The sequence below is a fragment of the Triticum aestivum genome, chromosome 7D (assembly GCF_018294505.1).
Source record: "Triticum aestivum cultivar Chinese Spring chromosome 7D, IWGSC CS RefSeq v2.1, whole genome shotgun sequence".
Taxonomy (NCBI): Eukaryota; Viridiplantae; Streptophyta; class Magnoliopsida; order Poales; family Poaceae; genus Triticum; species Triticum aestivum.
In genome coordinates, this window is record NC_057814.1 from 45686479 (window position 1) to 45697839 (window position 11361).

An 11361-nucleotide genomic window follows, 5' to 3' on the forward strand; every position below is an offset into this window, starting at 1 on the left:
CATCAACTTCGCGGCGATAAGCCGCCATGAGAGGGTCCTTAGAGTCCCACTTGCCTGATACTTGTTGAGCCACCAAGTCTGAGTCACCGAAACACCTTACCCGGCTCAAGCTCATCTCCTTAGCCATCCGAAGACCGTGGAGCAAGGCCTCGTACTCAGCCGCATTGTTAGTGCAAGGAAACATCACCTGTAGCACATAATGGAACTTGTCACCTTTAGGGGAAGCCAATACAACTCCAGCCCCCGAGCCCTCCAACTGCCTGGACCCATCGAAGTGAATAGTCCAATATGAGTTATCTGGCTTTTGCTCGGGCACTTGTGACTCTGTCCAATCGTTGATGAAATCCACCAACGCCTGAGATTTAACAGCAGTGCGTGGCACAAATTTGAGACCATGAGGTCCGAGCTCGACAGCCCACTTAGCCACTCTCCCTGTGGCCTCTCTGTTTTGAATGATATCACCAAGAGGGGCAGAACTGACCACGATTATGGGATGACCCGAGAAATAATGCTTAAGCTTCCGGCTTGCCATGAACACACCATAAACAAGCTTCTGCCAATGTGGGTACCGCTGTTTGGACTCGATAAGCACTTCGGTGACATAATAAACCGGCCGCTGAACCGGATGCTCCTTACCCTCTTCCTTGCGTTCCACCACCACAGCCACACTGACGGCTTGTGTGTTCGCCGCGACGTACAGTAATAATGGCTCCTTATCAACCGGAGCAGCAAGGACTGGGGGCTCTGCCAGCTGCTTCTTCAAATCCTCAAAAGCGGTATTAGCTGCATCATTCCAGACAAAGTTATCAGTGTCTTCATCAGCTGATATAATGGCATGGCCTTCTCACCCAAACGGCTTATAAACCGGCTTAAAGCAGCGAGGCGACCCGCCAAACGCTGAACGTCATTTATACACGCCGGCTTAGCCAGGGAGGTGATGGCCTTGATCTTCTCCGGGTTAGCCTCAATGCCTCTGTCAGAAACCAAAAAACCCAAGAGTTTGCCTGCAGGGACACCAAAGACACACTTGGCCGGGTTAAGCATCATCTTGTAGACCCGGAGATTATCAAAGGTTTCTCTCAAATCATCTATCAGGGTTTCCTCCTTTATGGATTTAACCACAATATCGTCCACATAAGCATGAACATTGCGCCCAATCTGTTTATGAAGACAGTTCTGCACGCAACGCTGATAAGTCGCCTGTGCACACTTGAGTCCAAAGGGCATGGATACATAGCAGAAGGCTCCAAAGGGAGTGATGAACGCCGTCTTCTCCTGGTCCTTAACTGCCATTTTAATCTGATGATATCCAGAATAATCGTCCAGGAAACTTAAGCGCGCACAACCGGTCGTAGCATCAATAATTTGATCAATACGGGGAAGGGCAAAAGGATCAGCCGGACATGCTTTATTTAAGTCCGTGTAGTCCACACACATCCGCCAAGTGTCGTTTTTCTTGAGTACGAGCACCGGGTTAGCTAACCATTCTGGGTGGAAGACTTCAACAATAAACCCGGCCGCCAAGAGCCGGGCCACCTCTTCGCCAATGGCTTTCCGCCTCTCTTCATTAAACCGCCGAAGGAACTGCCTGACCGGCTTAAATTTCGGATCAACATTGAGAGTGTGCTCAGCGAGTTCTCTAGGTACACCTGGCATGTCAGAAGGTTTCCATGCGAAGATGTCCCTATTCTCACGGATGAACTCGATGAGCGCGCTTTCCTATTTTGGATCCAGATTGGCACTGATGCTAAATTGCTGAGATGAATCTCCTAGAACGAAATCAACAAGTTTAGTCTCATCAGCCGACTTAAATTTCATTGCCGGATCATGCTCCGTAGTCGGCTTTTTCAGAGAGGTCATATCTGTTGGGTCAACATTGTCTTTGTAAAACTTCAACTCCTCTGTTGCACAAACAGACTCTGCATAAGCTGCATCACCTTCCTCACATTCCAAGGCCACCTTCCGGCTGCCGTGAACCGTAATGGTCCCATTATGACCCGGCATCTTGAGCTGTAAATATAAGTAACACGGCCGTGCCATGAACTTGGCGTAAGCCGGCCGCCCAAATATGGCATGGTACGGACTTCTTATCTTGACCACCGCAAAGGTCAATTTTTCCACCCTGTAGTTCTTCTCATCTCCGAAGGCCACTTCCAACTCGATCTTGCCGACTGGGTAAGCCGACTTACCAGGTACCACACCGTGGAAAATAGTGTTTGATTGGCTGAGATTCTTATCAATCAACCCCATACGACGAAATGTCTCATAATAGAGGATGTTGATGCTGCTGCCTCCATCCATGAGTACCTTAGTGAACTTATATCCTCCCACCTGAGGAGCCACCACCAGGGCCAAGTGATCCGGATTATCCACCCGGGGAGGGTGATCCTCCCTACTCCACACTATAGGTTGCTCAGACCACCGCAAGTAGCGTGGAACCGCCGGCTCAACAGCATTCACAGCCCTCTTATGAAGCTTCTGATCTCGCTTACACAGACTGGTGGTAAACACATGATACTGCCCACCGCTAAGCTGCTTTGGATTGGTCTGATAACCTCCCTGCTGCTGTTGATGACCCTGGCCAGACTGCTGATTAAAGCCCCCTTGACCGTTCTGAGGGTTAGAATTTGAGCCGCCGCCCGGGCCATGAAAGCCGCCGGCGCCTGACCCGCCGCCCGGGCCATTGTAATTCTTAAAGGCCTTCATGATTGCACAATCCTTCCATAGATGAGTTTCTGGCTTCTCTCTAGAGTCATGCCTTGGACAAGGCTCATTCAACAGTTGTTCCAGTGTCGGGCCTAACCCGCCGCCTCGGGGAGGGGGCCTCCCCTTGCGTCGCTGGTTATTACCTTGTGAGCTGGCGTTGGCTACAAACTCTAGGCTGCCATCGGCCTCGCGCTTGCCTCCTCATTGGTTTCCCGGGTTATGCTGAGGGCCCTTGCCATTGCCGTTCTTCTTTCCCTTCCCTGTCCTTTCATCATCTGAAGCGGGGTCCTTGGTACTATCAGAATCGGCGTACTTGACAAGAGCCGCCATCAGTGTACCCATATCATTGCAGTCGCGCTTAAGCTGCCCGAGTTTCATCTTCAGGTGCACAAAACGACAATTCTGCTCCAACATTAAGACTGCAGAGCCGGCATCCATTTTATCCGAGGAATGTATTATCTCCTTAACCCGGCGAACCCAATGTGTCGTAGACTCACCCTCCTGCTGCTTGTAGTTAGTCAAATCCACAATTGACATAGACTGCCTACAGGTGTCCTTGAAGTTTTGGATGAACCGGGCCTTCAGCTCAGCCCAAGACCCAATGGAATTCGGTGGTAGCCCTTTCAACCAAGTGCGGGCAGTCCCATCTAACATCATGGTGAAGTACTTAGCCATGGCCGCTTCACTGACCTCCAGCAGTTCCATAGCCATCTCATAACTCTCGATCCAGGCTGCGGGTTGTAAGTCTGCTGTGTAATTAGGCACCTTCCTAGGGCCTTTGAAGTCCTTGGGTAGACGTTCGTTGCGGATAGCTGGCACTACACAAGGGACACCCCCAGTCCTGGTAGGGATACCCACGTCGACGGAAGCCGTCGGATAAGATGGGGGAGTCTGGTAAGCCGTCAGCTGGGGCACCTGCTCCGCCTCTTGCCGTGCTCTGTCTTGGTCTGCTGCGTGGAAGGCTCCGTTATGAGCCGGGCCATGGCCAGGGGGCGGGTCATGGCGTCGGACGTTACTTGAGCCGGTCGCTGAGACCATGTGCCTGCTGTAACTCGGGCTCCGGCCTGGGCGAGGGGTCGAGTGTATCATGTCCCGGCTATAGGAGTACGCCTCTTGCTGCGCCAGTGCTGTCTGAAGGAGTTCCCTGACCCGGCGGGTTTCAATAGCCGTCGGAGAGTTGCCGTCAACTGGGAGAGCCGCCAGCCGTGCCGCCGCGGCGACCATGTTCTCCAGCGGGTTATTATAATGACCCGGGGGTATTGGCACGTACTGAGGCGGGGCTGGGGGCACCTGGGGAGGCCCCATCACTTGTGGCTGAATAGGGGTCCTAGACCCGGGCACTATGACCCCTGGCGGGTTACTAGATCCTGCACCTGGCGTGTTGAAGAGGTTTTGTGGATCTTAAACTGGAGGGAGTCGAGATTGGGCCTTTTGATGCCTCCTTCTCAGGACCTCATTGGACGCGTTTTGATCCATCGTGAGCCGGAAGGACTGCGCTTGAATCAACTGTGTTTGGGCGTCGAGAGCCGCCCTTTCCGCAGCCATCCTGATCCCTTCTGCTGCCAGATCCTCCTTAGCTTTCACTAGGTCCAATTTTAACTGCGCCACGTCCGCATCATGCTGAGCTTGATCTGCCGGGTCGACCGTGGCGGTTAACAGAGCCGTCATCTTGTCCGTGAGATCCATTAGTACCTGAGCCGGCGAGGGCACCGGGTTTCCTGCTCCAGCAGCGGGGTTCTGAACAGACTGTGCACCGGCCATAAAGACTCCAACCTGACTTGGCGGCTCAAACGGGTCCGGCATACTGTCACCATCGGAACAACCCATGAGCCTGCCATCTTGAAGTTGATACAACGAGTTTGACTCATCGGTGGACGACTCGCCGTCAGAGCCGGCGGCCGCCTCATCACCAGATCCAGATCGATCAGAGGGCCCTCCATGGATACATCCCACAAAAGCATGCCTTAAGGCAGGCCGGGCCCGGGCGGGTCGTGCACGCTGAGCCGTCTTGATGAGATCGGCGCAGAGACCCGGCTCACCAATCTTGCCAATGAAAACATGAATTCCGCCGAAGGGGACCCGGTACCCGTACTCAATTGAGCCGGCGTCGGGGCCCCAGTTTGCATCGTCGATGTAGAGCTTGCCGCGACGACTCTTGGTCATCCGGCCCACAGCGTATCCCTTGAGCCCTTCAAAGCTGCCCTTCAAGAACTCAAATCCACCGTGCGCTGGCCCCACGGTGGGCGCCAACTGTCGTGGAATTGTCACGGCAGATGTCCTCGAGCTAGGACTTAGTCGTGGAGCCATCGCAGCTAGGAAGCTTGAAGGGGTTAATGCGGGACAAGGAACTCGAGGGTTTATACTGGTTCGGCCCCTTACGGTGAAGGTAAAAGCCTACGTCCAATTTGAGGTGGTATTGATTAGGGTTACGATCACCAGGGAGCTAAACTGCTATGCCCGGCTCTCGATGAGATTGTTCTCGTCCCTAAACCGCTGCCGGGTCGTCCCTTTATATAGAGAGGCTGACGCCCAGCAGTTCTCAGAGTCCCGGCCGGCTCATAAGAGTGTCCGGCTCGGACTCTCGACCACTCTTGCCTTACACTACAAGTTCTACCATAATAATGATTGTAACTACGGGCCTTAAGCCATATCCGGGTCTTAAGCCCATCTTTGGCCCACCGTCTTTAAGCTCGGCGCCGGGCTTCTGGCAATGACCATATGAGTAACCCGGCCCCTCCTGGCGGGTGACTCTATGGTCTATATCCTCAACACATGGGTTTTTCCAACATTTCCGAAATGAAATCATGCTTTGCAACGAATGATCTTGACATGAAACAATGCGATGCACCAGTGTCAAAAGAACTTTTGCAGGAAAGTCATTAACAGGAAGATTACCCATTATCACATCAGTAGACTCCTCTGCTTGAGCTGCATTCATCATGTTCACCTTTGCAGCCTTGGGATTATGCTTGACCACTGCATTGCTGGAAGATCTGACAGGAGGAGGAGGCGGAAGACGCCTTTGGTTGAAGCATTTGTTTGCATAGTGACCTTTCTGCTGACACTTGTTGCAAGTCACCTTTGAGAGTGGACGATGATAAGGAGCATTCGACTTTGGAGCTTGATTCTGAGACTTGTTCTGATAGCCAGGGTTGGAAGAGTGGGAAGATCCATGGCCACCTTTGTTCTTCTGCTGGTAAGGCTGACGAAACGGAGGAGGAGGCAACCAGAACTTCTGTTGCTTAGCAGCCATTAGCGAGGAAGAAGAAGATTGAACTGCGTCCCTGACTCTCTTCATAGAAGTCTCACACTTGAGCTGAGCAGCCTCTTGCTTCAGTGCCATGTTATAGAATTGATCAAACTGAGTAGGCTCAACAAGAACGAGAGCTAACTGCAGATCCTCTCTAAGGCCACCTCTGATGTGATAGATCATGCTCTTTTCATCAGGAACGTCTTGTTTAGCGAAGCGAGCAAGTTTCTGAAACTGGATGTTGAATTGATACATAGACACGTTGCCTTGCTTGAGATTGCGGAACTCCTCACGCTTGCTCTCAACAACACTTTGTGGAATGTGGTGCGCTTTGAAGTCCCGACAGAAGTCAGTCCAAGTGATCACACGACCTCCTCTGGAATCTTTGTATTGTTGATACCAATCAGCAGCTTGGTCCTTGAGCTAAAAAGAAGCGAACTTGACATAATCCTCAGGCCTGACATTGCTACATTCAAAATGCTTGTTGATGTCCACGAGCCAATCATCGGCATCCGTGGCCTCGGCACAGTAGCTGAAAGACTTGGGTTGATTTGGGAGAAACTGATTGAGTGTAGCGAAATGAGGCTGATTGTTGCCTTGACTTTGATTTCCTTGATTGCCTTGCCCTTGGGTGCGTTCTTGCAAGAGTTGCAGAATCATCTGGGCATTTGCATTGGTGGCTGCCATGATAGCTTGCCATGCCTCCGGAGGCGGAGGTGGTGGCGGAGGGTTCGCCTGACTCCCTTCATTGCGATCCGGATTCTGACGCGTTGGCGGAGCCATCCTGAAGAGGGTGACATCCATTAGCATCTTGATAGACAAATAGACAAGTAGAATCAACGGATAGAAATTGCAACATATAGTCTTCACAATAAACATTCGAACGAAGATGAACGAATGAATTCCATAGTAAATCACCACACTTCCATTAAGTTGAGAAGCCACTTAAAAAAAGGTATGGAATCAACATTTGACTTCGAAGCAACTCGAATACCAAAATACAAAACAAAACAAGATATTGGCTTGCAGAATAAGCCGAAACAAACATATGATAGAAATTTCGTCCGAAGTTTTCGTGGTGGGGCCCACACGGGCTCGATCGTACAGCACCATCATGTACAAGGCAGTGCACATGACATACGAAGCGTCCCCGAGTCGGCATAGCCAAGGACTCTTTAAGACACTACGAGACCACTGTAAAACCAACCGTGGAAAGGCGGACCACTAGACGTCGAACCCCAATCTCATATCATGCGTCTGTCGGAAAGATATCCTAGGAGCTACTTGAATTCCCACTTATAAACTCCCGAAACTTTCTAGTTATGCAATCTGGTGTTGGGGATACAGGGGACACAAAATATATCACCCAAACTAGCAATCCCTAGATCCAGCTGTATCCATCCGTCAACACATAACCAAGAAACCTTCGGAAATCGTGTACCTCAACCTTCGAAAAGCATCTGTTATACGAGTTATGGCAATACTCTCGAACTCCCGCCCCAGTACTGGGTGGCGTCGAGGTGATCTCACCAACAACTGCATAAAAGAGATTTCGATGTCGGCGAAACTCAGGTATTCCAGAACTGCAACGATAAAATTGTGACGACAACACCTCGGAGCTCAACTCCCCGGAACACTGCCACAACCCCTAAATGTCAGGAGGCACCAAGAACAATGTTCTCGTCACAAAACCATCGGAACGATTCTATGATACCCGCGTGATCCTTAAAAAAATTTAGTGAAATTTGAGGAGAGAAGAGTCAAAACTTCTACATCAGGAGACCTCACTAGAGCGACGAAGGGACTGAGGAGTAAAAAGAATCCTACTCTCCGATATATATAATCCTAAGACTCAAAAACATTTCTGTTCCAGACTCAACTACGCCAGCGATTCGATCAAGCAGGGGCTCCTAAGTCGGGGATGGCTCTGATTACCAACTTGTAACGCCCACGATGCGGCTATATATCCCACGTGTCGAGGCACGACTTAGAGGCATAACCGCATTGTGGTTTTGTCGCAAGAAGGGTCATCTTCACACAATCCCATGTAATGAACAAGAATGGGATAAAGAGTTGGCTTACAATCGCCACTTGACACAATACATAAATATAATCCATAAATCATCCAAAATACACACATATAGACCGGCTACGGTCAAAATCCAAATGAAAATTAGATAACCCCAAATGCTAGATCCCAGATCGTCCCAACTGGGCTCCACTACTGATCATCAGGAAAAGAAACATAGTAACAACCACGTTCCTCGTCGAACTCCCACTTGAGGTCGATCCCATCATCTGCAATGGCATCGTCGGCACCTGCAACTGTTTTAGTAGAATCTGTGAGTCACAAGGACTCAGCAATCTCACACCCGCGAGATCACGACTATTTAAGCTCATAGGAAAGGATGGTGAAATTGGGTGGAGCTGCAGCATGCACTAAGCATATATGGTGGCTAACATACGCAAAAGAGAGGGAGAAGAGAAGCAACGGAACGGTCGTCATCTAGTAATGACCAAGAAGTGATCCTGAACTCCTACTTACGTCATTCATAACTCAAACCGTGTTCACTTCCCGGACTCCGTCGAGAAGAGACCATCAGGGCTACACACACGGTTGATGTATTTTAATTAAGTTAAGTGACAAATTCTCTACAACCGGACATTAACAAATTCCCATCTGCCTCATAAACGCGGGCACGACTTTCGAAAGATAATACCCTGCACGGGTGTCCCAACTTAGCCCATCATAAGCTCTCATGGTCAACGAAGGATAAACCTTCTCCCGAAAAGACCCGATCAGTCTCGGAATCCCGGTTTACAAGACATTTCGACAATGGTAAAACAAGACCAGCAAGACCACCCGCTGTGCCGACAAATCCCGATAGGAGCTGCACATATCTCGTTCTCAGGGCACACCGGATAAGCTAACCGTACAGGTACCAACGTAACCCAAGTTGCCAAGGGACGGTCCCGCACGGTGCTCTAGTTTGGACCAACACTCGGAGGAGCACTGGCCCGGGGGTTTAAAATAAAGATGACCCTCGGGCTCTAGAAAACCCCGGGGGAAAAGGCTTAGGTGGCAAATGGTAAAACCAAGGTTGGGCCTTGCTGGAGGAGTTTTATTCAAGGCGAACTGTCAAGGGGGTCCCATAAATCATTCAACCGCGTAAGGAATGCAAACTCAAGGAACATAATACCGGTATGTCGGAAAACTAGGGCGGCAAGAGTGGAACAAAACACCAGGCATAAGGCCGAGCCTTCCACCCTTTACCAAATGTATATAGATGCATTAATATAATAAGAGATATTGTGATATCCCAACATAATAACCATGTTCTAACATGGAACCAACTTCAACTTCACCTGCAACTAGCAACGCTATAAGAAGGGCTGAGCAAAAGCGGTAACTTAGCCAAACAACGGTTTGCTAGGAAAGGATGGTTAGAGGCTGACATGGCAATATGGGAGGCATGATATAGCAAGTGGTAGGTAGCGCAGCATGGCAATAGAACGAACAACTAGCAAAGCAAAGATAGAAGTGATTTCGAGGGGTGGTCATCTTGCCTGCAAGGTTCTCAGAGTTGTCGAAAGCTTGATCCTTGTAAGCGTACTCAACAGGTTCCTCATTCACGAACTCGTCTCCCGGCTGTACCCAAAACAATAACACAAGCAACGGAACCACAATCAATCACGGAAGATGCACAAGCAACATGATGCAAAACATGTATGATATGTGAGATATGATATGCGATGCATATGCGTGCCCCGGAAGGAAAATGATGAACAAGGAAGTAACTTGGAAAACCAAGCATGCCACTGGAAAGATGAGATGATTTCGGTTGAAATCGATATAAAGATCACCGGAAACGGATGCAAGGTTTGCAAATGGCAAGCAAAACAAGAATGACACGAATCTGCGATTAACAGCATCATAGCACATAGAATGCAACAAGTTACAATGCTACAGCACTCCAACATAGCAACAAAGCACATGGAAGTAATCTACAAGAGATGCTTGACAAAAGATGAACACTGAGCTATGGCTAGATCACAATATAAAAGGTTCAAACAAGCATGGAAAAAGAGCAAAAGATAACAGGTTCACAGACTTGGTGAAATTACTGGACATGGCAGAAACAGCATCAGGTAGCAATGTTCAGAGCACGAAATCAACATGCTACAGGAACTTAACATGGCAAAACAAAGTATGAAAGTATTCTACTAAATGCATATGACAAAAATCCCTTACTGACCATAAGCCAAACAGGACCAGAAGATATGATGGCAACCATGTGAACATAGAAAGTTCCATTAACAGGTTTCAGACTTGGCAGAAAACAGAGCATGGCAGAAACAATAATTTGAAGGCATCTTGGTGAGCTTGATGCACTCACCACAAAGCAATGCATGACAAAACAAGCATACCTACAGAAATATGGCATGTTTATGAAGCTATCCATGGCAAGATCAAGTACATAGCATGAATGAAACAAGTACAACAAGCTTGGCAAAATTGAATAACACGTAAACAATCTGCTAGAAATATTTTATAGCAAAAGTAGAGCAAGCTTGAGTCATGCTATGGCACTCCATAATTGCAAACAATGGCAGGAATGGATCATTACAGCAATATCTACAAAACATCCTTACTGAACATCTCCAAAATCAGGATGGATCTCTCTGTAGACCCATGGATACATAGCAACAAAATAACAGCAGACAGACAGAAATTTAAGTCTCTGAAATCAGAAACATTACGGAGCCTAGTTTGCACGCTTGTTCTAGTCACCACAAAGATCACAAAAATACATGGCATACACCTCTGTAAATATGGCATGGCATACAACAAAACACATGTAGAGCTCATGCCCATAAGATGCACAGATTAAATGCAACAAAAATAACAAATCGCCAAGTTCTGCTAAGTAACAGCAGATAACAGCAACTAGCACTCTTGCACCAGAGATTTTGTTATCAAGAGGGACTCAAATGAACATGGTGCAATGGAACAAAATGAAGAGCACCACTAGACGAACATTTCGATATATTACACGCGCGAAACGGAGCTATATGCAGAGAGTTATGATCCTATGAACATGGACATATAACGTCAAATCTTTCAGGACTTGGAGAAAAAAACGGGGAAGAAGGAAGTCAACCACTGGAGATCTAGATCGGGCGGCTTCGAGCTCGGGCTGCCGGAGCTTCGGCCGGAGCAGAGGTGCAGTCGCCGGCGTCCGGCGTGGAGGAGGGAGACGGCGAGGCGGCGAGGTGGAGGAAGGAGGCGGCAGCGCGACGGCGGGAGGCGCCGCGGGGTCGGACATGGCGGGGCCGCGTTGGCGCGAGGCGCCGGCGATGGCGCGACGGGAGGCCGGCGGGCGGCCGGGACGGCGGGGCTCAGG